The 13,587-nt window shown below is 38.9% G+C and overlaps 1 long non-coding RNA gene across 2 annotated transcripts in view; it reads right to left on the bottom strand.

Moving 5' to 3' along the window:
• Window positions 1-2,670, bottom strand: part of LOC150080784 (uncharacterized) — a 40,131-nt gene extending 37,461 nt beyond the window's left edge. Inside the window, exon 1 of one of the 2 annotated variants that reach the window (XR_016547394.1) lies at window positions 2,607-2,670. This is a non-coding gene — a long non-coding RNA (uncharacterized LOC150080784). The remainder of the gene's footprint in view (window positions 1-2,606) is intronic. The other variant, XR_016547395.1, reaches the window with a different exon arrangement.
• Between the last annotated feature and the right edge of the window lie 10,917 nt (window positions 2,671-13,587).

Here is a 13,587-nt window from a genome sequence, read left to right as displayed (position 1 = left end):
AGTGGTTTTCAACCTTTTTTTTAATAACAGCACCCCTAAATAATTTATTTTATTTTGTGGCACCCCCTACTCAATTTTCTTCCTGTTAGATCCGATTCTCTCTCTCTCTGTATATATACTGCATCTATACATATACAGGTGATCCCCGCTTAACGCTGATCATTCGTTCCGGAAAAACAGAGCGCTAAGTGAATCCGCGCTAAGCGAGCGCCGCTTTCCCATAAGGTAACATATGTATTTATGAGCTGCGGTCGGTGCCATAGGATATTTCCTAATCAATAATAAACAGTAATGAAAAGATGCACAAATGTCGGTCAAAATATTTAACATTCAAATATTTGTACATATAAAATATTCTGCATTACATACGTATAATTATGTGGTAACTACTTGCGTATCAAAAGTAAACTTAAAATTCCAATTAAAATAATGAATTTAATTGATTTAATGGATGAATTTAATCATGAAAAATGTGTGGATTTTGAGTTGAACTTCTTCCAAATAAACTAAAAGGGGTATTAATTTTAAATGGCCCGCAGCGTTACCACCCAACAATAAAGTCAACTGATCCTTCGCCGCTTTGAAACTTGGCATGTTTTTTCTTTTTTCAATATGAAACTTCTTTTAGGCATTCGTTTCCACAAAAGTCCTGCTTCATCTATGTTAAAAACTTGTTGAGAAGTATAACACATAATACCCCTTTTCAATAATTTTAACAAGTTCTTTTTTGAAAGTTTCGGCTCCTTGATCTGCACTAGGCTTCTCCCTGGATTTTAAATCTATTCTACCAGCCCTTACCAGATTTAATTAAATGGTTCCACATTTTTTTTTTTTTTTTTTTTAGGCGAGTTTTCTTCAGATCATCATATTGGCTAATCTCTTTCTCTCTCTCTCTTTTTTTTTTTTTTTTTAATATTTAACTTAACTGAATTCTGCATGGAATATTATCTTCAATAAAATTAAAGTCTTTCCATTTCAATCCTAATAGCCGGCCTAGTCGTAGTTGCTTGCAGTGGAACAGCTATCTTTCCCGCTGCTAAAATTAATTCTTTAATTTTTTATAATTGTTCTTACAGTTAAAGTTGCAATTCCTAAATTATGGCACACATCCGCTGGTCGTTGACCGGAATCGATTCGCTTCAAAACGTCTAATTTAATTTTCAAATTCAGTCTTTTTCTTACATTTATAGTCTTCGTACTGCGCCCAGACGTTGTTGCTTTTTCATTCCTATCGGTCATTATTAGCTCTTCGAAAATGTAACTGCGTTGGTTGAATTAATTATGATACAATGTTCAAGTAAACTTTCCGTTACGCACGATGTCTAATACTGTACTGAGTGATGACTAGACTTCGTATAAATGCATATAACGCAAATATTACAAGCAATATATTTGATCAATTTTTAAAATGTTGATCTCGGAACTACGTAACAAGTCACTGTACTGCAATTAAATTAGCGTGCGAGAAAATTTCACTGAGCGTGGGAAAATTTCTCAGGTCGGCGTGGGAAACGTTTTAATGCTGTTTTGCTATTCATTTTCAAGCTATCGACTCCATCAAACGAAACGATTTCGTTAAATATGTCAAAAATGTAATCTGTAAAAGAGCGTTATAGTGATCTGTGACAGCGTTATAGTCAGATACGGGTTATAATATAAGAACAGCGTTATAGCGAATCAGCGTAAAGCGAACCGCGTTATAACGGGGGCCTGCTGTATGTGTATATATATATATATATATATATATATATATACACACATGTTATAATATAAAAATTTCCACTGTTTTCAACTCATTGGTATTATATTTGATATTATATATATGTGTTATGATAGTTATTACAACAATATAGCTATAAACAAAATTACAATTCATAATACAAATTATAGAGGTATACTTATTTAACATCAATTATAGATCACCACAAAATTAAAAAGTTACTGTACACCTTTTTATAATTAAATAAATATAAAAAAGTAAGTTTAAGTAACTTAAACCCAAATTACGTGGCACCCCTTTGAAAGTTTGAAAAGCTATTATGTTGTCTCGTCAGGATGGAATTAAGAATACTGAACACTGTTGCACGTTGCTGCTGACTGCCCGAAGGGAGCTATTGGCATATGTGCATGTGAGACGATAGTTGGCACTGCAGCATATATTTTGAAGTATAACTATATCTCCTATATGAGCATGTTTAAAAATCGAAAAAGGAAATTAATATTAACATGGAACCAGTGGCGTAGCTACCATGTAGGCAGACAAGGCAATTGCCTCAGGGACCTTTAGGGGCCCGGCATCTTTGGCTATCTCCTGTTTTTGCAATTTTCATTAATTAAGTAGGGCCCGAACATGTTCTTTGCACCGGACCCGAAAAGGGTTGCTACGCTACTGCATGGAACATCGTTTTAAACTTTTAGCTTTAATTTCCGGGATTCCGTACAAATGAAAACCCCAAACAAGCACAAATTAATTACAAATACACAAATGGCATATATTGTCTAGTTGTTACAGTAATGCTGCAAATATCATATAAAAAAAATAAATGAAATAAAATATTTCACATAATTTGAAGAGAAATATCTTTACATACGTCCTTTATACTCACCATGCATCGCAACGCAATCCTAACACTACACCAAATTTAGTACCGAAACGATTAGGAAACTGACAATGTACGACGACTACGCCATCTACTAATGTAATCGGAATGCGAAGAATTTTAAAATAAATTATAAATATCATGCTTAACTCCTATGCCAGCAAGTTGGTGAACATGGAATCAATGTATGCAGCAGCTATGGGGGAACCAAAAGATATTTCTGTGTCTGTCCCCTTTGCTATCCGTCGTGACAACTGTAATTGCCATCTCTTGGACACTTCCATAACAAAGAAATTTCGGTACACATTTACAAAACGTGTGGTAGGTGAAGACACTCGAAATTATCCTTATGGTTATTTCCGCGTGTAAAGGTTTCTCACCTATAACAGTATGCACAACTATATATACCCACTCACTCACAACAATTAGTTTTAAAATGTTTCTACATCCTTTTACATCTGTTGTCTTTGGGGGCACCCAGTCGGTGAAAACAACATTTGTATTATGCCTCATTCGTAATAGAAACCTGTTAATAACCCCGCCATCCAAAAGAATTGTGTACTGCTATTCAGAATACCAGCAAAAATACAGCAGTTTCCTAGAAGTACAGTTTGTAAACGGGTTAAAACCACCCCAGTTTGACCCGAACATTGAAAATTTGCTGATTATCGAAGATTTAATTCGTCAGACTAACGACAATACCGAAAGAGCCAAAAGTTTTATAAAAGGGTCACATCACAGGAGTTTGAGCGTCATTCTGCTTACACAAAATCTATTTTGCCAAGGTACTCAGTTAAGACGTGCTGCTCTCCAGGAGCGAAATTTAAAATAAAATGAAAAAATAACGAAGTTCGGGAAGCGCAAAGGATTAGGGGAGATAAAAATCATCATTCTTCTCTTTCTTGGTGATTCCCTTCTACTTTCTCTCTCTCGGGGAAATTCAGGAATTTTTTTGGCTTGTGCAGCATAAGCCTCTGGCTTCCTTGCACCATATAGCTAATAATAATAATAATAATAATAATAATAAGTCGGAATCGCGCAAAGCAAAAACATCAAAGTCAGGAGAGGAGATCGCAGGAGAGTCACATGATTGATGACGTCACCACCATCGGTGGGTAGGGTGGCAGACTATCCGCTGACAAAATCGGTTCAAAGTGTTTCGAATGTTCCGCACTATAGCAGAGGGGAGGTGGGGTAGGGCGGGGTGATAGACCACCCGCTGACAAAATCCGTTCAAAGTGTTTCGAAGGCTGTGGCGGTGTGAAGGGGGATAGGGCGGCCGCCGCAACTAAAATCGGCTCAAAGTGCCATCACTCCAACTAAAAAAAAAAAAAAAAAAAAAAAAAAAAACAAACTGTTGCGCCCCAAACTATTTTTAGGACACTCGAATAATTATATTCATCTGCTGTGCTGTCTTATGTCTGTTAATTGCGTGTGTTCTATTGTTGATATACCTGTTTGCTGGACGAAAAAAACTCAGTTTCCAGGGAGAGGAAACCTTGCCATCTACGCCTGAGACCAACTAACTCGGCCAGGAAGTGAAAAAAAAGCCCACTAAAGTTTCTCGTGTCATCGACGGGATTCAAACCCGGGCCTTTTCCACTCGGTGTGGGAAGGACGGTGACGATACAACTGTGCTATGGCGCAGACCAAGCAATTTGAAGAAGAAAAATTAGATCAAATTTCCGCCACCAGGGGAAAACAGTGCTGCACATATGTAAAAATTGTCATTTACTTCAAGACACGCTTCTTACGCATCTTGTACACAGAAAATGCAGAAAGGCCAACGTCATCGTCGATAACTTTTGTTAACTATTTTGTTTTGTTAACTATTATTCTGGTAGCACAGTTTTATTATGCTACCAGAATAATAGTAAGGCAAAGCAGCACTACGTGAATATCTGAAACTTAAAGGTTTGCGCATAAAGGACCTTTGACGTCAGTGGGGCTTCGAAAACTAATAAAGGAATTTGAAGCGACCGGGGAGTTAGGGTAATTCCAGGCAGGGGTCGACCATGTATCGGAACGAAGGTAGTGAATGTAGTGGCAGTTGCAATGATCGCCAGGTCAGAATACGAAACACTACCAGTCAATAGTGCCAGAGGTGTGTCAAGAGACTTGAACCTACCTTGGTCTACTGTATGTAAAGCGCTTCAAATAATTTTATGCTAGTTTCCGTGCAAGAACTAAAGTCTTGTGATCAGCATCAACGAATAGACTTTACTATATGATTTCTAGCTCGTATCAAACTTGACGACACATGGACTCGAATGATCTTGTGGTCTAATGAGGCACATTTCACTCTTCATGAGGCTGTAATTGCACAAAACTGCCGAATACGCGAAGTTTTTGTCCATCTGCTGTACAAGAAAGACCACTACAAAGTAAGTCCGTATGTTACAGTATGGTGTGGATTCACAGCAGAGTTTATAATTGGACCATTTTTCTTTAAAGAGTCTACACCTCATGGCCCCGTAGGGTGCACGGTACTGCGCTCTTTTAGGAGATCATATTATATCCCGCTCTGCAAGAAAGGCAATGTGATTTGAGACTGTAGTGTCCATGTAAGATAGTGCCCCTCCCAACGTTGGTCGACAAGTGAAGAAACTGTTCTGTTCAACATTCGGAATTGATCGCATCATTTCTATAGACTTTCCGCAGTTCTGGCCAGCCTGATCACGAGATCTCGATCCCTGTGATTCCTGGCTATGGGGGATACATGAAAGACCGAGATTACCGTGGCCGAATACCGACTCTTGTCGATTTGAAAGCAAGCATTAAACTGTAATGAGATGCTACGCGACACTGTGTCGCACGCAGTCCTCCGTTTTCAGAATTTCGTCTCAAATGAAGGAAAGCACATAGAACAATATCTGGAGATTTCAAAGTTCTGATATAAAATCTAATCCTAATTTTTTTTTTTATGTAAACCCCAAACACGAGACGTATTAGAACCTATAGTACTTAGTACCGTGCTTGGGTTGAAGGTTGAGAAGGGGAAAGAAGATATTTGTTGACATTGGACTTCTGTAGACTGTAATTTTCAGGAAATATGTATGAAGGAAGGTGGTTCCAGGAAACGGCAGTTGAATGAATAAACGAGGAAGATGAAAAGGTGGTTCTGTGAGTTTGAAGTAGGAGAGTAAATGGATGTTGGCTGCACGTGTTCGGACTATTAATTAACCTAACTGCCCTCTTCTGAATCGAATCAAGAAGCCTGAGAGAAGTTTTGGGGGCACCACCCACGATGTGGGAACAATATTCCATGGCAGGGCGGATTTGCGATTTATACAGAGTGAGCAGCTGTTTGGAAGAAAAGTAACGCCGAGAGCGAAAGAGAAAACCAAGTGTTTTAGATGCAGTGGAAGCAATACTTGTAATGTGCTTGTGCTAAGAGAGATTAGAACTCAGAGTAATCCCCAAAGGAGATATGCCATTTTGCTTAGAAATCGGAGTATCACCAAAGATAAGCTTAGGAGCAGAAGAATCCTTTTTGCGAGATATAAGACAAGACTGGGTTTTAGTAGGGTGTAAGTTGTCTTTGCCCCACTGCAGAATTACCTGAAGATCGACATTTAAGAAATTGGTCGAAGATTTTCCAGAAGTTGAAGCTGACTGACCAGGGCAAGGTTTCTCAAAATGGAAAGTACAATGTAATGTGCTTTCATCGGCAAAACTATGGATAGGATTTCTAGTCAATGAAAGGTCATTAATATACAAGAGGAAAAGAGTGGGGGAGAAGAACTGCTGGTCATCAATGCTGGAGGACACCTGATGAAGTACTTAGAAGACACAGGGCCATCACTCTTTTTGAACGATCAGAGAGAAAACTCGATAACTAATTACAAAAAACAGTTGGCAAACCATAATATGGAAGTTCATTTAGAAGACTTTTAGGCCAAACACGATCGAAAGCCTTTGAGATGTCAAGAGCAACTATTGTGTTACATCTTACCTTTCCATTGAATTAGTCCATACTTAGGTAACATAAGCCAGAATATCACCAGTGCATCGACACTGACGGAATCCATACTGGCGATCATTGATCAGACGGAAGGTTTCTTGGTAGTTTAAGAGTTGGCGGGTAATTGATTTCTCCATTACTTTAGAAAGTGTAGAAGTAATTGCAATGGGACGATAATTGGATGGGAGGGATTTGTTACCCATTTTAGGAACTGGCTGGATATGAACAAATTTCCAAGCTGAAGGAAAAACACCTTTGGAACAAAAAAGTGAAAAAAGGCGGCAAAGAATAGGAGTAAGTTCAGGAGCACAAGTTTTGAGAACAAGTGGAAAAATACCATCAGGACCTGGAGCTTTCTTAGCATCAAGATTCATCAAAATCCTTCTGATATCTTTTTGACGGAAGACCACAGGAGGCATTGAATGGAGCGTGTTGGGAATGGTGAGAGGTATTTTACCAAGATCATTAATACATGAGTTGGAAGAAAAATGGGATGCTAGCAGGTCAGCTTTATCCTTGGCTGAAGTGACAAGAGAACCGTCTGGTTTGGACAGAGGGGGAACAGAGATAGGCAAAAGTTGCGGCCAATAACTTTCGCAAGAGACCAGAATGCGCGGCTACCATTAGAGAAAGAAGCAAGTTTTCTACACTTAGCCTGTTCAATCAGTCTAAAAAAATATAATCTTGATTAGACTGATTAATAACTGCTTTACAATTGTTGCGAGCTTTGGTGTAGGCAGAAAATGAAACTGAAGAATTAGAAACAAGCCAATTACGACATGCAACGTTCTTCTCTTGAACAGCCGTAGCACATTTATTGAAAAACCAAGGTTTAGATAAAGGACGAGATTTTAAAGTGGAGTGTGGGATAAAGGATTCCATTCCTTCAAAAATAATTTTACTCACAAGATCTGAGCAAATGTTAACATCAGATGTTTTGAAATAATAATCAGACCAAGGAAAAGAAATCTCGCAGGTCATGCCATTTTTCATTCTTGTAATGCCAAACAATCCAAGGTTGGGAATATCAATGAGATAAAGGCTCCATTGGAGAAGAGACAATCACCAAGTTGTGATCTGAAGTGCCTAAAGGACTTCTCACTTTGACCGTGTACTTAGAACGGTTGTTTGTGAGAAAAAGATCAAGCGTGTTGGCTGTATGATTAGGACTGTCCGGTATTCTTGTTGGTAAATGAACAATCTGTGCAAGGTCATTAGTAATTGCAAAGGCCTCTGCATCTCGACCAGCTGGGTCGGTATGACTAGAAAATGGAAGCCAGCTGGCGTTGTGAACATTAAAATCACCAAGGAAAATTATTTCACTGTTAGGAAAGTTGGACTGGTGAAAGTCAAGTTGCAAATCGAGGAAGTCAAAGAGCTCCAAGCGATTAGTGGAGTTGGGAGAACGGGAGAGACAACAGATGAATTTGACACAATGAGGTAGTGAGATTTTAATCCAGAGAAGATCGAAGAGTGGAGATTCCAAATTACCAAGTCTCTGACAGGGAATATGAGAATGGACATATGCACAAGGACTACCTTTGAGGCGAAAGGAATTATAGAACGAATAATTTGGGTATCTGAGATGAGCAGTAGTTGAATCAACCGATAACTGAGATTCTGTCAGAAAAAGTACATGGGGTTTGGCAGACTGGAAGTGGAAATGGGCATCGTTGAGATTAGAACTGAAACCACGTATATTTGTGAAATGAATTAGGAAGTGTTTGGGAGGTCTAGATCTTTTTGCAGATAAGTTTGCTGTATTAGTTTGACAATTCATGGTGTATTCTATAGTAAGAAAAAGTGAGTGAGTCATGCTGTATGAAGTAATGAAATTTTTGGATATAGCCTACACATGGTAAGAATATACCCAAATCCTTGTCGTAATGTGGCCTCGATAATGCCCTCCTCATACAAACTACTCGGACTCCCTTCAGTCTTTGGCTGATATTGCAGCCAAATCGGCAGCCCTGACGGATAATCTTGACCTGTTTGTCCCCTATCCGGACTACAGGCAAGTGATCCGTAGTAACTTACAATCTCTGTGGCAAGATTGGTGGCATCGCCTGGTTACTACAAACAAACTATGTCGGATTAAGCCTGATCCATCCTTGGCGGTCCAGCTTACGCAGGGATCGCAAAGAGGAACTTGTTCTTGCTCGGCTCTGCATAGGACACTGTCATTTGACACACTCCTTTTTGCTGAAGGCTGATGGCACTCCTATGTGCGAGCAATGCGACACCATTTTATCCGTTGAACATATTTTATGCGATTGTACCAGTTTTAGAAATGCTCGTTTTACCGCTTTTAACCATCTGACTGAGCCGTATACACTCAGTCAGATTTTATCCGACAATGATCATGTGTCTGCTATTTTTAGCTTTCTAAAATCAGTAAACCTTTTTACTCATATTTAAAAAAATCTTCCTTATTATCGTTACTTCTTTACTCATGTTTGTCTTTTACAGTTTATACTTGTTTTTTTACCGTGACTTAGTGACCTAATTCATTAGGCCACTGAAAGGTTTACTTTCTTATGACAAAGTTTTGGCGCATTAGCCTTAGTTGCTAATGCCGCAATAAAAACCAAACAACCCTCCAGTCACTATCTGGTAAAGATTTCATCTCATGTTTACAATGTTAATTTCTCCCCCTGTGGCGGAAATTTGAACTTTTTTTTCCCCTTGTACAAATCGCTTCCCGATATTCACACCGCCATCTTTAACCGTTTTGACACTAGGGTCTCCAGAATAGGGAAATTATTTTATAACCATCGGGTATATCACCGATCCTCATGAACGTCCTGTTCATGAGGATCGGTGATATATCGGATGGTTATAAAATGTCCCATCTCTCATTGTGCAGTAGAGAATCTCAATTGTAATACCTATTACGGGCCATAGCTTTAACCGTAATCACTTCAGGCTTCGTTTTTCCTAGGTCAACGTCAACAAATCAATATCCGTAGCTAACCACTTTCGCTAAATACTTAAAGGAAAATCGATGTTCTGCTCCTCGAAGAGCAATACTGCTCACAAGGTAGTATAGCTGGATAACGCCCAGCCTATAAAAAAGTTCAGACCACTGTGGGGAAGGGGGTTGACTGCTTTGCACGTATTATAATCAGGAAGCCAGATATCGTCGTAACCCGAATACATTCTCACACCACATCACATCTGGCTGCAGCAACCCTGGAAGGCGCCTTTTTTTTAATCACAGTCATCTCCTAATATTTCCAACATAGTCACCAAATTATTTATTAGGATCACCCATAACTGATTACATCTGCCCAAGCTTTTATGTGTGTAAATTGCATGTATTCTCTGGTCCATTTGTCTGTTTTGCTGGACCCCCCCCTCACAGTTTCTGGATGGAAACCTTGCTGTTTACGCCTGAGACTGACTAAATCTGCCACTTAGTGAATAAAGCCCATTAAATTTCCTCGCGTTATCGACGGGATTCGATCCCTTGGCTTTTCCACACGAGGTGGGGAGGATGGTGACAATACCACTGTGGCGCAGATCAATATAATCACGACATTGCATCTTGTCTGGCAGAGCTGGGTTGCACCTTAGATCTTCTGGATGGCTGCTGAATCATCATAGCCATAGATGCAAATGCCAATTAAAGATACCATACAAGATAGCCATCACGGCATGCTGCCAGGGGTCCACTTTGTGGTTATTTCACTTTACTGACACCAGAGGTGTGCTTGTGTAAGAATTCCTAGCCTCACGAGACCTGTCCTTGCTAAAGCAAATAAAATAGGGCACATTCCCACTTTTAGCTCAACAAATGGCCAGCCCATCATAGATCTCACCATGATGACACCCTCCCTGGTCCATCATATATTTGGCTAGTTCATTCAGTTCTGCCATAAGTTAGACCTGGCATTACCCTCCATATTTATGATAATATTTTCAGATCCTATGAATGACATTAAGGACTCCAAATATTATAAAGATACATCAATATCTTCATACGGAGAAAAATAATCAGAAATTATATAAAAAGAAAATGACAGGGTAGAAACGTGGATACAAGTAGCAGTCTTTGGGCTCAAGCATGATACAATGGTAACATTTAAACTATTGTTTAAAATTATATTTGCAGCCTTTGGCTTATTTTGCTTGTTATCTACCCATAAACTATTTACAGGAAACCCCACAACCCTATGATGACCTGATATCATCATTCAGTAAGGCTCTTGTAGGCATAAAATATTAAATTTCTTCTCCTGAGCAACATTGGATCCTTAATTGATCCATAACAGAGCGATACCTTTTACCATTCAGTTACAAATTTTTCAGACAAGAGTCGTCAAGTATATCTTTAGCAGTATTCAATATACATATATTCAAATTATTCATCATACTCCTGCACCCTTGCTAGTACAAATTACATCTCGCACTCAATGATTAAATTTTCTCCCCCTTCTTTTACAATTCACACAAAACAAAAGTTTCTGTTTCTTTTTGCAATTTGAGAATATATGACCCCCCTCAGCCGCAGCCGTAAAAAACAGTGATTGCTGACCTTTAGGATTACTTACTACACACACACACACACACACACACACACACACACACACACACACACACACACACACACACACACACACACACACACACACACACACACACACACACACACACACACACACACACACACACACACACACACACACACACACACACACACACACACACACACACACACACACACACAGCAGAACTCCACCAGGCCATAAGGAAGATAGACAAGCGACATACCTCACCCAACCTAAGCGAGGATTCCCCTCCCAAATAGGAGGCACACGCACACACAAAGTTAGAAAGATGGACAGAGAAGACACTCCACGGCAGACACTACAATGATCTCCATGAAGATCACATTGTTATTATTAACTATATGTGCAAGGAAGCCCGAGGCTTATGCTTCACCAGCCAAAAAAAAAAAAAAAAAAAAAGGGAATCACCAAGAAAGAGAAGAATGATGATATCCAGCTCAGGACCCTGGGTGTGCCAAGTCCATACTCACCAGTTGTGAGCATAGATAAAATTGCTTCCAATGCATGCTTCACGAGCGGAACACTCTTTCCGAGACTGAAGGATTCATGCTCGCCATCCAAGACCAAGCAATCAACACCAGAAACTATAGAAAATACATGGAGTCCGGAGTGTCTGATGACACAAGTCAAAACTGCCACTTGGCCTCAGAAACGGTGCAACATCACCACGGGATGCAAGGTGACTCCGCGGTGATGTGTTGGTAACCCAGACTGAGTATACCCATAGACGCGACCAGGTAGCCACGATAATGCATCAGAAGCTAGCAAGGAAATACCAGTTGGTCGAAGAAAGTGTACCGTACTACAAGTACGAATCTCAGTCAGTATTAGAGACCCGAACCCACACGCTGTACTGACCCCACGCCATGATAACAGATAAGAAGTCCCGCACAACAAACCGGACATAACCATTGTGGACAAGGAGGAAAAGGCTGCTTATCTGATTGACATGGTGGTCGCAACACTGCAACCTGCAGAAAACCCATGGGGAAAAAATCAGGAAGTACACGAACCTAAGACAGGAGATCAAAGAGATGTGACATATGCAACAGTAACGACCATCACGATCATCGTGTCAATCACCGATATGGTGCCAACGATCCTACATAACAGCTAGGCTGTTATGTAGCCTAGCTGTTATGTAGCAATAGGTCTCCAGTGAACAACTTACGGAACTCGAGAAAGTCGCAATCCTGAACACCTGTCAGAGAGTTTCTCAACCAACAGTAACACCAGACATAACAACAAACACCCTGTGTACTTGGTTGCAATACTCGTCACGAGGTGGGACCCGCAATCAATCAGGGAGAAATAATATAAGAACAACAACAATAAGAAGAATAATGTTATTATTACCCTAAATCACGATTAAACAGACTTCGACATCAGTATCAATTGGAAAGAATCTGATAATGAACTGCAATCGGAATGAAGAGTAAGTACACTTGTTTTTGCTAATGTAATTCTCGTTACTGTCGTTAGAAGACGAATAAATTGTGTGTGCATATGAACTAACTTTAAAATATTAATTAATTTACAGTAGAAAACTGATGTTTTCTCTTCTTTTGACTTGTATTTCTTCGTTCTTGACTATCATACTGCGCAGGTTCTTTTCAATGTGGTGAAGTTATAACAATGTTATTATTATTTTTTTAAACTTGTGGTATGGAGTGTTTTTAAGTTAGACTAAATGCAACTAGGCATAATATTTTTAAGAGTTATAATTATCTATATAATATAGGTGTAAAACACCATAGACAACTCTTAAAGGGAAAACTTTTCAACTGTATCTCATATTGTGCTCATTCTTCACAACGAGTTACCATGTATTGCGCTACCTCGAATAAGTAACGCTTCACTAATAGAGAAGACTATTATTCGAGGTAGTGCAATACATGGTAACTCGTTGTGAAGAATGAGAAAAATATGAGATACAGTTGAAATGATGCCTTTTACACTACTATTGTAGTTAGTTTTTTATGGGGTATGGTGTTGACACCATAGAAAACACGAGTTGTCTATGGTGTTTTTACACCTATATTATATGGAGTGTTTTTAAATAACACAAGTTTAAAAAAAAAAAACTTGTGTTATTTAAAAACATGTTATGGAGGAACGCCTACGCGTTCTCCATAACAATTATTTTTTTGTGAAAGTAACCAACATTTTTTTTTTTAGATTTCATATTTTTGTGATAAATTTTAATCCTGTACATAAATGCAGAGAGTAGTAATTGTGTTAATCTCTACAGTTTGTGGTAATGAAAAGATGTGGATTTTTTAATGTTATGCAATAAATTTTTATCTGTTTTATGTGAGCGCTGTTACACTTATTAGGAGAGACTTGACTGATGTTTCAAAATAACAGATAAACGTATTAGATTTTTTTGTTTTATTTTTGGAATAGATAGAGATTTATAGCTACCGCATAATGTGACACCTTAACTCTATCT

The sequence above is a fragment of the Mastigoproctus giganteus genome, chromosome 9, assembly GCF_048544385.1.
Source record: "Mastigoproctus giganteus isolate SK-2022 chromosome 9, ASM4854438v1, whole genome shotgun sequence".
In the NCBI taxonomy this organism is placed as follows: Eukaryota; Metazoa; Arthropoda; class Arachnida; order Uropygi; family Thelyphonidae; genus Mastigoproctus; species Mastigoproctus giganteus.
Note: the sequence above shows the minus strand (reverse complement) of the source record. Positions and strands in the feature narration are given on the sequence as shown.